The 14,675-nt window shown below is 38.3% G+C and overlaps 1 protein-coding gene across 4 annotated transcripts in view; it reads right to left on the bottom strand.

The window, feature by feature from the left end:
• Nucleotides 1–14,675, bottom strand: part of STARD13 (StAR related lipid transfer domain containing 13) — a 389,825-nt gene that overhangs the window by 192,481 nt on the left and 182,669 nt on the right. The gene's annotated exons all lie outside the window — the stretch shown is intronic.

Here is a 14,675-nt window from a genome sequence, read left to right as displayed (position 1 = left end):
GACTGTTTTAGTCTCTTAAGGTTTCCCTTTCCTCATGTACATGGGTTTATATGTATATATTACTTATCTTGTATACACATAAGGGAAGCAAGTATATATGATTATCAGTTCATTTGAACCAAGAAAAACTAGTTGAAAAAGGATTTTGTATCATACTTCTTGAATGCTGCCTTTTGGGCAAGATTCAATAGGAGTGCTAAGAACTACCAACTGCACAGACCGAATCTCTAGGTATAGGAAACTATCTTTTCAGCTATTTTAAAACCTGAGAGAAATAACATAAAATATCCTTACAGTTATTTACCAAGAGCTGATATTTACTTCAGCTTTAGAGATATACATAAGCATATTAAAGTTCTCACTTCCCCAACAACAAGCAAAATCCATTTAAATAATATAGTGGTGACACTAGGAATCATTCAGATAAAGTGGTGTATGCGCTTTTATCCAAATACTTCCTGAAAACTTACTCAGAAGGGCTATTTTTACTAGTGTACTTCAAATTCTAATTTAAAAAGAAACTATTAAAGACAATATCATTTTCTGAGAGTAGAGGAAGAGAAAGTGATTTTAAAGTTAAAAAGCGAAACAAAACAAAACAAATTTGGCCTATAATTTCTCAAATCTGGACTCAGAAGGTCCCTTGGGGTCCACAATCAGGGTTTGGAAGTCATTCTGTGGTTCTCTTGAATTTTGCACCAAGCCAGCCCCTCCATACTGTACTTTTATCCTCCTGCTCTAAGTAATTAGGTGAATGGGCCCAAGCATTTGGAATCAATTTTATTCATGAACTGTTTTTTGAACTCCTGCTCTGTGCCAGGCAACATTCTTAGTGCAGAGAATGCATCAATGATTAAGACAGACAGCGATCTCTGTCCTAATGAAGCTAATGTGGTAACCAACAAATACAATAGCATGGGTATATTTCCTTATGATCTGTGAGTCTCCAAAACTGAAGCTGTTTGCAAAATGTTGTGCATATTTTCACCTTTTTAGAGCATAGGTCTTTGGATTTCATCAGATTTTCAAAAGATGATGTAACTATCAAAATATTTTTTAAGTGGCTCTAAAATATAGTTCTAGAACACTTAGAACTGTGGCTTTGGAGTCAAGTCAGCTTGTATTCATAGTCAGGCTCTGCTACTTATTTACTACATGGGCTTGGACAAATAAAAATTAGCTCAATTTTCTGCATCTAAGTTTTCTCATCTATAAAACTGAGGTTAGGCCTCATAAGGCTTTTGTGAGGGTTAAGTTAGATTATGGATATGAAGCGCTTGGCGCACTGTGAGATTAGCATCCCCCCACCCCCTTGCTCTTATTTTACAGGTTTTGACCCAAAATATGAGGGAGAAAATTGAAGCAAGTTCAAAGTACAAAGATAGAATAGGTTGCCTTTGATAGCTAGGAGGTCCTCATTCTTAGAGGATCTCAGTTTCAGTGTATTGGAAATGTCATAGGTTAGCAAGGAAGGTCCAGACTAAGAGTTTATGATTCTATGAAATCACCAACATTATATGTACCAAATGCGTGGAGGCCTAGACTTTTCTTTGGAGAGGATTTTATGACCCATTATACAGCCAAACTTTGTTCTTTGATTCCATGAGTAGAATAAATGCTTATTGTAGCTATATAATGATATTTGGTACAATTCTCTTAGTATAACTCAGAGACACAATACTCATGATTATAATTAAATTGTCTTCCATTTGTTCAGAATTTTATAATTTTTTTTTTTTTTTTTTTTAATTTAATTTTATTTATTTATGTCTGTGTTGGGTCTTCGTTTCTGCGCAAGGGCTTTCTCCAATTGCGGCAAGTGGGGGCCAATCTTCATCGCGGTGCGCGGGCCTCTCATTATCGCGGCCTCTCTCGTTGCGGAGCACAGGCTCCAGACGCGCAGGCTCAGTAGTTGTGGCTCACGGGCCTAGCCGTTCCGCGGCATGTGGGATCCTCCCGGGCATGTGGGATCCTCCCGGACCGGGGCACGAACCCGTGTCCCCTGCATTGGCAGGCGGATTCCCAACCGCTGCGCCACCAGGGAAGCCCTATAATTTTTAAATTATAAATTTAGGCTCTTTGTTTCACTTGATGATGGCAACAACCCTTTAAGACAATCCTTTGAAAAGACCTGCCAGGCCTGGCTTGGTTTTCCCCCCAGTTGCTCTTGCAGCCTCAATAGTCACATCCTCCTTCTTGCTCTGTGTTCCCAGGACATTGGCCTTCTTTCCAAGGCATTGAAACACGCAGTTCCCTCTTCTTGGGCTATAACACCAATTACCCCCAGCGTGGCATAAGCAACCACTGCTCAACACTCCTTCCCTCAAGGACACTTTTCCTGTCGCCCTATGTAGCACATGTACTTCTCCCTTGTAGCTTCTGACATAGCTGCATTATAATATTTGTGGAGGGGAGATTATTTGATTAATATCTGTCTATGCCCCTAGTCTGTACATTCTTTGAAGGCAGGAACTATGTGTATTTCTGCTCATTATTGTATCACAGCACTTAGCCTAGTGCCTGGCCCACAGGAGTAGATAATAAATTTTGGCAGAATGGAATGCTGGATGAAAGGCGCATACACAGATGGTATTTTCACTCTGTATGTGAGAAAATGAAGTGATCTCCAGAAGGGGATCTGACTACTCAGTAAGGATGAAGCATGGGGACCTGGTGACTTGACTGTTACTTTATCTCTCCTCCCCCATACCGTATCTTTTCTCTCTCTCCTCTTCCGGACTGGACTCTGTTCTAACTAAAGGTGTCTAGTATACCTTTTACTTTAGTATGTTAAGTCTTGGTTTAAAATCAGGACTAACCTATGAAAACCCAAAGCTGCTGATATATGTCAAATGCCACTCCCAGTCAAATTCTTCTGCAGGGAATTTCCACCTTGAGTTTCTTTTTCTTAGAAAACCTGGACTCACCCATTTATTTTAAAATTGTTCTCAGAATCGCAGCCCTTCTTTCATTCCAAGCAGAGCGCATGCTCAGGAAGCCTTCTCATGTAGTAACTGGGGTAGAATTAGTGGAGGAAAGATTGATACAAGCCACAAAGCAACATTAACCCAAAGGAGAGTCATTGTGCTGCCCTGTGACAGTAAAGTTAGAGAAAAGATGACACAGATGCACACCTGCCTGGAGGAAGAGCGAAAGAGGAAAATAATGATGACACCTGCCACACTACCTAGCAGTGACAACATTCAATATGCCTGACGCTGTACTAAGAGGCTCTTTAAGGGAAGAACTAACTCTAAAGTTGAGCGTAAATAAATGCAGAATTTAGGCTAATTCGCCTTCACACCTAGCTGACATGATAGCTCACATTTTTTAACACTATGGGCCAGGCACCATTTTAAGTGCTTTACATACTGTATCTCATCTAATTCTCAAAACAACCCTATAAGGTAGTATTTTTTCCTAATTTTACAGATGAAGAAACTAACCATCTATCTTGCTGCCTCCCGACTCTTCTAGCTCTAGTTTTTCACATACCTAGTTGCCAGAGTTACCTTCTAAAGTATAGTTCTGATATATTATTCTTTCTACAGTATAGTTCTGACATATTATTTATAAACATCGAGAGGCCCCCCACTGATAAAAGGATGAAATCTAAATTCTTCAGTCTGGTATTAATGGTCTGTCATGGTGGACGCCCTTCTTATTGCCTGAAAAAGCCTTAAAATTTTTCATGTTTGGAAGGAAAGTGATTCTACCTCTGTCCCCACTGTCTGTTATGCTCCCTTCTTTGCTCCCTCAATTCCTAATCATTTTTCAAGACCTGACTCAAAGGCCCCCTTCTTTGGGAAGCCTTTCCAAGCCATTCTTGCACACACAGCTTCCTTTCACCTCTGCATTAGCACAAAACTTATTTCTGAAATAATCACTGAGTACTTCATTTGGAGATGCTTTGTATTATCTCTTATTGATCTTATATTAAAAATTTCTAGATGCCCATAATATGCCATGCACATCTTTGAACCTTCCTCTTCCCAGTCTTGTGACTCCCTCAGAGAGGCAGTGTGGTATAGGAGAAAGACCAAAGCTTGGGACCCAGCAAGACTTAGGTTCAAATCTTGGCCACTCTTACTGGTTAGGTGGCCCTAGACTTCGCTTATATCTCTTAGCTTCAGTATCCTCATCTGCAAATAAAGCATAATGATATATACCTTGCATTATACAGTCTATACTATGTCATTATACACAGTAGGGCTCAAGAAATTATTACTAGAATTTATGATTGACAGATGATACAATAACTGTTGGCCAGATTCCTAAAGGAGCCTGAAGTCACACAAGGCATATTATATTAAGTATTGGTATTTAACTACCACTATGATCTGGCACTTGTCAGGGAGAAATGAAGGAAGACGAATCTACTATGTGCCAAAGACATCCAGGAAAAATTATTCCTATGAGTCGAAATGGTAAAGTAATGCCAAGCACTGGGCACATTCAGTGAGAAGGACTTCCAGAAGCCTTTTGTAGTTGAACCATAATTCCAGGTTATGTCTGATAACAAACTTTTCATGCTGGAAACCTTACCTAGGATCCTGGGGCAGCAGAAAGCAAAAGATTTCTAATCCTTTGATACTCACAGTGGGGTCAAAACCCAGCAACGTGGGCATCACCTGGGAACTTGCTGGAAATGCAGAATCTTGGGCCCTGCCCCAGACATACTAAATCAGAATCTGCATTTTAACAAGATTTGCAGGTGGTCAGTGGCACGTTAAAGCTTGAGAGGCACAGTTCTCATATAAGCCCCTTTTTTCATCAACAAGGAAGATGAGTTTGTGGACTTTCCCAGGTTGTGAAATCTGTTAGCTATAGACACAGGCAGGGTCCAAAGGCCCTTAATTTTGAGGGTTTCGATCTTGCTGCACAGGCACAGATGTCTTACATGGTTAGGTGAATATTTTAGGCATCATATTTTTTACTATGATTTATCACTAAAAGTAAAATTATTTTTCTTAAAGATCTTATTGATTTAAATGGGCTTTAGTTCTAAAAACAGGGCTAAAGTCTTTTATTGGTACTAAAATAGCTTAAAGCGTTACAGGAATGTGTTTTAGTACTTAACATTAATTTCATGATTAAATTCTGAAACTCCTCTCTTTTAAATCTTAAAAAAAAATGTTTATCGACATTCCATGTGATTTAAAAAAAAAAATCACCTTAAAAATAACTGATTTTCTCTGCAGACATAAGGATAAGAATTCTGTATAATTTTTAAACTCCATATCTCCAAATCAAGGAATTCTGTAACTTTGAAATAAGAGTTTAAAAAAAAAAAGTAGAAGTCAGTCCTCTCCTGGACATCTACACCTGTTGAAACTCTACCTGTCTCTTCAAGATCTATCCAAAATATTATTAAAATTTATAAATTTTATTTATAAAAATATCGCACCCCTGCAAGACATGATCTTGACCACAGTGAGCCCCGCAAAACATTTTATTTCTCTTTGACTGTGTTTTCTATCACTGTTATTTGTTAACTTTTCAAATTTACTCTACAAAGACTCGAAACATTCAAAGCTTCCTTAACTCAGCAAATATTTACTGATAGTCTACAGTGTGTCTGAGACTGAGAATACAATGATGAACAAGATTGAAATAGTTAATATCCTGCCTTCAAGGAGCTTCTACTGCGGTTACATATTAAGAATGTTGACCACAATCAGCTGACAAAAAAAGCCCATGAGAGCTTCAAGTATTTCATCATTACACTGATAGCTGTTAGCTCCAAGCTTTTGATGTCAAATTGCCCACAAGCACCAGGTAGGTTCATTTATCCATTCTTTCACCAGACATTTAATGAGAACCTATTCCTGTACCACAGTCACTAAACCCTCAAAGAATTGACAGATGATGATTCAGGGTGAGTTAAAGAGGAGCATTCCGCACAAGCCTGGGGATAAAATTAGGGGTAGGTGGAGTCTTACATCTTTTATTCTCTGTATCCTCCACAGTGATTCGCAGAACACCTCACACAGTGTAAACATACCACTTCTTGGGACTTCCCTGGCAGTCCAGTGGTTAAGACTGTGTGCCTCCAATGCAGGGGGCACAGGTTCGATCCCTGGTCGGGGAACTATGTGCCGTGCAGCCAAAAAATAAATAAATAAAATTAAAAAACAAAAACAAATGTACAATTTATTCATCAAGGACATAAAATTCACCTTAGGGAATAGACAGCAAATCAGCTGTATATGTCCTTATAGTTAAAACACATCCATGTGGATTATAAATTTTTTACCAACAGGAATATTCATTAATTTAACAACTATTTTTTATTTATTTGTAGTGAGTACCTACTATGTGCCATGCACTATGCTAAGTACTGAGCATAAAGAAATAAGATGTAGACCTCCCCTACATGGGGAAGACAACAAATAACAACAGTTAAGGTACCCTCTAGTATTACAATATATTAAAGCACAAGATTCTATGGAAATACACAGGCAGGCCTTGTCACCCATGAGCAATTTGGGGAGGGCTTCAGATCCAGTTTAAAGGTTGGCATATATTCTCTCTATCTGTATCTTAGCAGTAGGCCCTGCATCTACTAAAGCCTGAGCTAGGCATTAGGACTTCACATTTTATGTTACTTTTTCTGTGCTTATACTATACTTATCATCTCTCCCTTTGGGAAGCACACATAAAAATGTGAATCTTCTTGGTCACAAGCTACCACAAAATTTTCATTTATAATCAAATGTTTAAAACAATTACTGGTAAAAGAGCAATTGTGGTGTTTCTTTATTAGTCAGTTTTATCAAAGGGATCGTTTTTTACAGAAGTTTCTGGGCAGACTTCCATTGTTTCATTCTGACATTGGATTTCTTGGCCCTCAAACACCAAGGGTCTATATTTGGAGGGACAATAGTCCTGCTCCACTTGGAGCTTTATAGTAGCAGTTGCTTCAGGAGATCTGGCAAAACCCACTCTATTGATAGTCACTGGAGGAAGAACAATTATATCACAGCCATCTCCTCCTATGATGACTGTCACTGTGGCTCTAGACTTAGTACATTTCCCAATTAACTGTTGTTCATTTCTTCCTTTGATTGTTCTAACTAAAATGTTCCTGAATATATAAATGAAACACAGTGCATGGAGAAAATAGAGCAGGAGTGGACATGCCTGGGATGGATGCAAGAATAGAGCTTATAGTACATTTAAAGAAAAATGTTGGAAAAGCATCTGTCAATATGCATATCTGCATTTCTTAAAGGAATTAAACTTGGACCCGATCAATGATCAAATTTTTTTTTTAAATAAATCTAAGTGTTTTTTTTTTGTTTTGTTTTTTTCCTTCTGCTTTTTTATTTATTTATTTATTTTAGGCTGTGTTGGGTCTTCGTTTCTGTGTGAGGGCTTTCTCTAGTTGTGGCAAGTGGGGGCCACTCTTCATCACGGTGCGCAGGCCTCTCACTGTCGCGGCCTCTCTTGTTGCGGAGCACAGGCTCCAGACGCGCAGGCTCAGTAGTTGTGGCTCACGGGCCTAGTTGCTCCGCAGCATGTGGGATCTTCCCAGACCAGGGCTCGAACCCGTGTCCCCTGCATTAGCAGGCAGATTCTCAACCACTGCGCCACCAGGGAAGCCCAATGATCAAATTTTTAATCAAATGTCTTGGCAAAATATGATTTGTCTTGTAGGATTACCAACTTCCTCCCACATGGTGCCTGATGGTTGCCCACAGTCAGTGTGTTGTGAGCCTCCTCTGTGCTCTGAGGTCAGCAAGACTACCAGGGATCTGATGTTGGTCACTTTGCTAGGCTCTTTCAACAAGTACTTAATTCTGTGATTCTTTAACAAGCACAGCTTTCTGCAGACTTAATACTGATCTCAGACAGCAGTTTAGATTTAATGGGAACCACTGATTGTATATTAGACATATTGTTGAATTCCAAGAATTCAAAAAATTTTCTTAACATAAAAGTTCCATCTGTGCAGTTCTGATGTAGAAGAGCCTACATTACAGTGAGTTCAGGCCCGGCCTCCTCCATGACACTTGGAATGATACACTCATTCTTCCTTCTCTGAACTCTTCATGAGTTTGAAGTGAGATTAGAGAGTTGTGGGTTCAGGTGATGGATCAGGGATCTAGAAGAAGCTGCAGAGCTACAGGAAGGGAAGTCAGAGTCTTCACAATAGGGGCAACAGTGAGAACTGGAGTTGTGGGTCAGCTGTCTGCAAGGAGACACCTGACCAAACAAAAGGAAGGCTGAAGAGAGAAGCTAATGCATGTCTACATTTACAAAGCGAGGCAGACAGTGGGCACAGAGGGTAGGAGATCCAGAGAGAATAGTCATATTCAACTATTTTTTCATTCAAAAACACTTAACAATGATCCTAAAAAAGCACTGGCAGGCAGCTGTGATCATCTGAAATAATCATCTGAGTTTAGGATTTCCTATTCCTACTCAGAACACTTGTCAGAGTTTCTTTTAAATTTGCAATTTTTCATAGTGTGCAATAATAGCAGAAAAGACAGCCATAAGGATGTATCAATATTCTAAACCGGGAATGGATGAGACAGGAAGAATCTCTTTTGAGTAAAAGGTTTCCCTCCAAAAGGGGGGGTTGAGGATGGGGACAATACATGTTCTTAAGCCCTGACCAACCTATTCCTAATTTTTGTATTTTTCTTCTATGCAGCATCACATTTCTAGTAATTGACAAGTATTAAAAATTATCTACTCAGATTCATTTTTTAGAACCTTCATGTAGGGTCCACTGATATTATGCTATACTGCTGGGAAGTACGGGGATGTACATGGAGAAATAATATACACTTGTAAAGGCCTTTGACTTCCCAGTCTTTGGAAAGTCAGGAATATAGCAACACACATAGTGGAGCCATCTCTGCTCCTTTCAACTGCCAAGTCTAGGTGGCAGCAGGCAACTGTCACTCACTTAGTTCTTGGGGGAGCATGCTGCTGGATGCTGATGGATCTTCCAGATATCGATCAGTTAAAGAGAAGATTACATGAAAAGAAATCATTATGGGATTGCAAAAGGGAAATATAATTTTGAAAAATATCTTCCTAGGATTACAATAGAATGTTTTGCACCCTCCAACCTTCTTCTCTGTAAGTGAAAGTTATACATCTCTAGGCTGTAATTCAGTACATGTGCACAGACTGATAAATAGCAGTAATTACATCATTGCAGGCAACTTAGGAGGGCAGGTTAATAAAATACTGCCAACTCTCTTGTGATATTAAACTTGCATTGCTGGTTCTTCTTTCATATTTATAAAGAATAATAAACCAAACGAATGTGAGCATTCATAAAATGTTATTAATATTCTGAATTTTTCAAAAATAGAATGCTTTCTTATTTCACCCTGAATAAAATTCAATATATTAGATATAATCTTTCAGCTTCTACTCATTGCGTATAATACTTCTAGAGAAAGCAGGATGTAGTAGAAAGTATATGGAATTTAGTAAAGATCGGGGTTTAAATCTCAGCTTAAGTGACTTCATTAGCTGGGCTCTTGGGAAGTCTACTTAGCCTCTCTGAGCTTTTGTTTCCTTATTTGTAAAATAGAGATATGAAGTATCTACCTCATAGCATGATTTTGAGTATTAAATCAGATAAAGAAGGTGCTTTGTTAACTGTAAATATTAATTGTAATATTATTTACATGTTTCATCACTTCTAGCCTAAAGTTATCTATTTCTTTATTCATTTAGTAAAAAAAAAATAGTGGACTCCTTTTAGGCTCTGGGGATACAAATATGAAATTATAAGGGGTTAGAGGTTCAAGAGAATACTGTGGGCTCAGAGATAGTAGGGGGCTGTGATAAGAAATGAGGCCAAAGGTGGCACCAAGTCATGGTCTCAACATAGGTGGAAAGTAACTTAGTAGGTAAGAGACATTGTTTATACTATGCTTTTCTTGCATGTGGATTATCTTATGAAGTTCTATGTAAAAGGAAAGAAGATGGTGTGATTTTTTACAATCACGGAAAAACACTTTACCATTACTGTGAGAAAAAAGAATAATGCTATGGGATTTGTCCACTATTGAATATGCAGTTCCTATCAGAACAAATGATTATTGGTTTTCTTTAGAAAATTGTGCTTGAAGCATTGCATGAAATATCCATGTTTTGCTTTACAAAATACACATAAAAGCTATAATAACATTTAATCAATAAAACATTTTAACTGTTTATCTTATGGTTTCCTTTGCTTTGACTATAAAATCTGAGGTACCACAATTTAAGTCCATGCATTTATTAAAGAGAAACAACTCATTTTGCCTTAAGGAGAAAATGTTGTATTCCTTTTTTCCTTTTTCCTTTTCTCTGAATGGCAGTCATAGGTTCTAGATGCCACCTAGCTGGGGAAGATAGTCTTTCAAGTTGGAGTTGCCTTGTCAGGGGCATTTTTTTACCTAAATTCCTATCTTGAGAAATTGCATCATGCCTTTCCTACTCCCTCCCTTATTTTCGGCCCCTTCCCTTCACCCCACCCTATCCTCTCATTTTCTATGATTCTACACTTCAGCATCTGTGCTTGACTCAGGGTGCAGGGTAAAGGTCAACAGATGGCATCACTAAACAAGAAGAAAATGAGAACTCTGTCCATTTCAATGTTTTTGGCATGCATACATGTTATACTTTTTTACTATGTAGACTTGTCCCTTCCAAATGAGTCAGTTTAGATGGTAACGTTAATTTATTTGAGTAGACATGTGGCAACATCGCTTTCTTCTACAAATCAAAACAAACAAAAACTCTGCTGGATAAGTATGTGAATACCTGTTACTGGATTCAGAGACTTAATAGGTAAGAGACATTGTTCACACTGTGCTTTTTGGATTTTATTTTGGAACATCTCATTCAGATCAAAGTGATAACAAAATTTGTAATAATAGACAACAAAAATTCCATGAAGAGTGATCCCTTTGTTGAGCCAGGTGTATTAGAATTCTACTAGAAGTCTTTTCTTAGGTAATGACATTCTCAGTTCTCCCTTAGCCAATTGTAGTGAGTTCCAAAATATTTAGATCCCAGTTAGTAGAACTCACGTTTTGAACTCAAACCCATAATTTCCTTTTAATTGCCTAGTAAAACAGCTATCTTTGCTGTTGAGTATTTTCAAAACACTGTAGATTTCCTGGGAACATGAATAAGTAAGAATTGTATAAGCATCTAGTAAAAAGTAAGTATAATTTAAAGTAATTTAAAGTAAAAAGTAAGTATAATTTAAAAATATTGTTAGGAAGATTTTTTTAAAAAATTTATCGTAAGTTCATTGTTCTAGATAGCTGGGTTTTTTTGGGGGGAGTGTTGGTGGTTTTTTTGTTTTTTTGTTTTTTTTTTAGATAAGGAATTTATTTTATTTATTTTTTTTTTAAACAATTTTATACAATTTTTTTTAAATTTATTTATTTTATTTATTTATTTATTTATTATTTTTGGCTGTGCTGGGTCTTCGGTTCGTGCGAGGGCTTTCTCTAGTTGCGGCAAGTGGGGGCCACTCCTCATCGCGGTGCGGGGACCGCTCTTCATCGCGGTGCGCGGGCCTCTCACCATCGCGGCCCCTCCCGCTGCGGGGCACAGGCTCCAGACGCGCAGGCTCAGCAGCTGTGGCTCACGGGCCCAGCTGCTCCGTGGCATGTGGGATCTTCCCAGACCAGGGCTCGAACCCGTGTCTCCTGCATTAGCAGGCAGATTCTCAACCACTGCGCCACCAGGGAAGCCCCTAGATAAGGAATTTAGAATGAAGAATCTGCTACCTTAGTGGGAAATTTCCTTACTATGTAATACGAATAAATGCTTACTTTATCAATTAAAGTTCACATGAATCCAACAAGCAGAAGCAACCAACCCCACTGAATATTTCCATTTGTATGCCCTTCAGACATCTTGATTTGGGGTCAGTAGTCCTCGACCCTTTGCCCCCGCCTTGTAAGTCTTCATGCCTAACTGTCCTTGTGCGTGCTGTTGGTCCTTGCCATAGCACCCTTCCCTCCTCCCCAGCCCTTGGAGAATTTCTATTTTATTCTTAAAAATTCATCTCAAGAGTCACCTATTCCGAAGAGCACTTCACAACCCACTCATCCAAACTCACAACTTCATCTACTTCACCTAATTTGTTGGCTCTCTGTGATACTCCACAGAACACCAAGCAAAATTTTCATCTGTCAGGTAGCTGGATTCAAACCCAGTTCTGTCAGAGCACCAAAGCTGGTGTCCTTCTCTAATAGCAGACTGCATTGGTGCTTTATCGTCATCTGTCTAATACCTAGTAATCAAGTTAAGACTAGACGTTGCCTTTTTATAATCACAGTATTTGGTGGTATACTCTGTTGAGAATGTATGCGATTACTAGGAATATTTAACTTACAGAATGAGACAGAGCGAAACACTTTTTTTTTTTTTTTTTAAGTTTAGGAGAGCTCACCCTTACACTGACATTACAAAGGTTTATAAAAAATCTGAATGATGTGTGTAATCTATAACATCCTTGGGAAGAAACAACATAAAACACTTTCTAAAATATTTTATCAAACTAGAACACAGTTCCCCTTGGATGCCTGTCTTAGTAATGCAAATGTGAAGAAAAACTACAGAAACTTGATTTAGCACATGAAAGCTCCTGGTAAAACTTCACTTCTCCACTTCATCAAATCTTTCCATTGAACTGAGACCTTGCAAGAATATTCTGTATGATATAAGCATCTGATCAACCTCATTCAATAGAGGTTGGGAGTCACAACTGTGTATTTATATGTATATACCAGACTTCACATTTTGTATGTATACAGAGACTTCCTTCAGGGACTTTCAAATGGCTGCCTGTGGCATGAGAAGAACACCCTTAAAGACTCCTAAGTGTCTCAGGATTATCTACTAACAGCAATGGCATTTAGGGACTCTTTGTGATCCCTTCATACTTAAGTGAAACAATGTTTGCAGATTTCAAGGATAGTGTATTTTAAGACAAATAATCCCAGACTCTGTGATTTAATAGACTGGGAATAATTTCAAAAGAAACTTTAGGAGTAAAATTGAAGTTATCTACCTTTTAATTTTGCTAGGTCAAGGCATTCAACAACACCACTATCATTTCATTTCAAAAATGCCATTTTTAAACATCAAAAAGAAGAAAAGCCATAGCCTCATAGTAAAGGAAAAAATGACCAGTCAGAAGCCTCAAATAACGTTTTCCCCATGAAATCATGAAAGTTTCATCAGGCTGCCATTCAGGCACCAGTATTTTGGGAGCAATGGTTGATGCACCCAGATGGTTGTAAATCTATCTTTTAAATGCCATGGGCTTTTGTGGTGTTTTGAATCTTATTTACCATGTGGTTCTTGAAGTTAGTAAGTATAGCCCTTTAAAACTCAGGTTCATGGAGGCACTGAGCTTTGGTAATAAAATGGAAATAATTACCATGATGTATAGTTTATCTTTTAAAGATTATATAAAGATTACATTTATTTTAACATGGTTTATAAGGTGCTTCACACTCTGCCTTCAGCCCTTCTCTCCAACCTGTCTCTTACTTCAGGCATCCTCCAGAACACGTGCTACCTCTTATTTGTGGTTCTCCCATCAGAAATATGCCTTTGAACCTTCTCTGCCAAAGAGCTTCCAATCATCCATCAAAACACAGAAATGACTACTCTTTTGTAAAGTTTTCCCAGTCATCTGGTTACAAAGCGTTGGATTTTAATAATAAGCAACATAGAATACCAGCAGTCTTGGATTTGGTTGGTAAATTAAAAAATAATAAAATTAGTAATATAAAATTGACACTTTATAGTGTGACCATTGTGTGCCAGAAGCTGTCCCAGGATGGGTTTTTCATTACCTCTAGTCTTCACGGCACTGTTGTATGATTGGTGTTATAATCTCAATTTTATAGATGAGGGAAAATAAAGTCCAGAGACTTAAGGAGTCACTTGCATAAGGTCACACAGCAAGCAGGTGATATTGCTGGGAGCTAAACTCAAGTGTGTCTGACTCCAAAGCTTGTGCTCTTTCCAATACATTGTGATGCCTCTGAATTGGATCTCAAATTATACGCATCAATAATGTTATTGAGACATACTACAGCACCTACGTGGGACTTATGTACTGCCTTCACTTCTTTACCTTCCTCTCTATCTCCAGCAACCCACTCCTTCAGGTTTTGGTTCCCACCACAACCTCATTTCTCAATGACCTGCATCTTGCCAGTTCAATGATAATTTCTCGGTGCTTATCTTCACCGACATCTCAGAAGTTTTTGACACTTTTTGTCACACCCTTCTTCCTGAAATTCTTTCTTCACTCGGCTTCTGAGATATCATGCTCTCCTGGTTTAGTGTCACCTCAGTTTATCATAGGGTTCTTACCCTGCTGACCTCTGAGGCTATAGTGCCTCAGGGCTAATTCCTTGCCTTCCTCTTTTCTGCTCATAAATATATATCCAAGAAATTTGAAAACATATGTTCACACAAAAATATATACATGAATGCTCACAGAAGCATTATTCATAATAGCCCAAAAGTGGAGACAACCCACAGGTCCATCAACTGATGAACAGATAAACAAAATGTGGTATATCCATACAATATTATTCAGTCATAAAAAGGAATAAAGCACTAATACCTGCTATAGCGTGGATGAACCTTGAAAACATTATGTTAAGTAAAAGAAGCCA

This window comes from Balaenoptera acutorostrata, chromosome 18 (assembly GCF_949987535.1).
Source record: "Balaenoptera acutorostrata chromosome 18, mBalAcu1.1, whole genome shotgun sequence".
Classification (NCBI taxonomy): Eukaryota; Metazoa; Chordata; class Mammalia; order Artiodactyla; family Balaenopteridae; genus Balaenoptera; species Balaenoptera acutorostrata.
Note: the sequence above shows the minus strand (reverse complement) of the source record. Positions and strands in the feature narration are given on the sequence as shown.